Genomic DNA, 2,091 nt, shown 5'->3' with positions numbered 1-2,091 from the left:
GAAAAATTTCCAGGGAAATGAATTGAGCATCATCTTCTGATTCTCCAGTTTTACCATTTTCTCTTGTTTTTTCAACATCATTTGTCCAGATTAATATCTGATAGTAAATAGATTTCTGTGTTATTTAAATGTATCTGATTTCCTCTTATCAAATAGTGATCATTTTAATTGAATTTATGAATATTAATTGAAACACAGAATTCAATTTGGAATGCACCACACCACGTCAAACTTCCAGCCGAGGGTACTGACAGAGTTCCTGTCTCCTCTCTCCACTTACACATACTTATTCCTTAAGTTGATGGTAATTTTTAGAGTGAAATATTTAATACAAACAAGTTATGAAAGATCTTTTGGGGGTAACACAGAGCAAACTATGCTCTGATATCTACTTTATATCTACTTTATGTGAGCTCTTAGACAAAACCCAGCCATAAATGTGGGCAGAATCAGCAGGGCCACCCAGCCAGATTCAGGGGACTTCACAAAGCCCTTCCCCAATGCACACACAGCCCTTCAAGCCTGGAGGTAAAGCTCAATATAATGGAAGAGCACTTGCCTAGCATGCTTGAGGCCCGGGGTTTGATTCCCAGCACAAACTAGAAAAAAAAAAAAATCACCTAAAACCTAACACATGTGCCTTAGCCAAGCGTCACCAACACTACAAACAAAATAGCAGACATAGTCCATGTTCTCTCAGCAGCACTTATACTAAAATTAGAAGGATAGAGAAAAGATTCATTAATATGGCCCCTGGGCAAGGATGGTGTGCAGATTCGTGAAGCACCCCATATTAAAAGAAGAAGAGGAGGAAGACACAGTCCATGCCCTTCAACTACTTCTGTCCATGATGATCTAGAGCTTTGAACATTTTCTTGGGCTGCTGAAGCTGCAGCAAACCTCACTCGAGTGGCATGCCATGAAATAGATTTTCTAGAGGTTTCTAGTCCTCCAGAGAACAGGACTTAAGATAGATTCATGCTATTGTGTACGTTAGAAAGAAAACCTCCTAAAGCATATTACACACCCATTTTTAAAACAGAAAGCCCTCAGGAGAACTTACCTCCCCTGGAGGCTGAGAGGCCCCCATGCTTCCCACCCCCAGCACATGCTCTCACCTTCTCCATCTTGCTTCTCCTTCTTCCGAGCTCTCCCCTCCTGCCTTTCCTTTTTCTAAAAGCAAGATGGTAGCAGTTGCATCTGTCCCCTCCTCCCTGCAGCCACAGCAACTGAGAGCCACCCCCCATCCCTGCCTGCTCTGCGCCCTCTCCACTTGCCCCTGCCCACCCAGCCCTCCCTCTCCCCCTTCTCCTCTTACATCCTGCAGCCCCCAGATGCTCCCGATGCCCCTGCTTCCTTTAGCCATCTCCATCATTCCTGCACTGGGAGGCTCCCGAGAGACCTAGCCACTTGGAGATCTGACGCATGTTCTTGCTCTTGGCTCCCCAGATCCCACGCGGCTTATCCAGAAACACCTTTCTTTAAAAAGAACAGGAGGGCAGCCGGAAGGTCCATCAACAGATGGATGGTCATGGGCTTTCGGCTGGTGGTGGGATGGGGGGACTAGAACTTTTGATCTGGAAGGCTCAGAGAGAGGAGTCACTAGCGTAAGTCCCTCCCAGCCAGTGGGGGGCAAGGGTGATACTGGCAGGGCGACTCCCCAACCAGACTCTTGCTTCTCCACTCACAGCAATTGCAGCTAATGGGGGAGAACGGCCATGTGACCAGGGGTGACAATGCCATGAAGCAGCGACTCCGAGGAAGATAGATACAAAGGAGCAGTGAGCTCTGCTTCCAGGGCTGCACCGAGGGGCTCTGGGCTGAGTAACTGGGGCACATCTGCCAACTGGCAGCTGCTGACAATTTCAGAATGAGAGATGCTTCCAAGGTGCTGTTCGTCATTATGGTGATTAGGAGTTCATGTGCTGCTCGCGACCAACCCGGAGCCACCAGGCCCTGCCGCTTCTGCTTCTGTCAACAGAGGCAGTAGCTCTGATGGTGCTCCGTGGTCAACATCAAAACCACTTTGGAGTTTCCTGAATGAAATACTGGAGACCTACAGAGGTTCTCCCCTACCGGCCATGAAGTGTT

General features: G+C 47.8%; 1 non-coding gene across 1 annotated transcript; it reads left to right on the top strand.

The window, feature by feature from the left end:
* The first annotated feature begins 690 nt into the window (after positions 1–690).
* On the top strand, positions 691–798 carry LOC113186367 (U6 spliceosomal RNA). The gene has a single exon (XR_003301272.1). It is a non-coding gene; the product is annotated as a U6 spliceosomal RNA (small nuclear RNA).
* The last annotated feature ends 1,293 nt before the right edge of the window (positions 799–2,091 follow it).

The sequence above is a fragment of the Urocitellus parryii genome, chromosome 13, assembly GCF_045843805.1.
Source record: "Urocitellus parryii isolate mUroPar1 chromosome 13, mUroPar1.hap1, whole genome shotgun sequence".
Taxonomy (NCBI): domain Eukaryota; kingdom Metazoa; phylum Chordata; class Mammalia; order Rodentia; family Sciuridae; genus Urocitellus; species Urocitellus parryii.
This window is presented reverse-complemented; position numbering and strand designations above follow the sequence as displayed.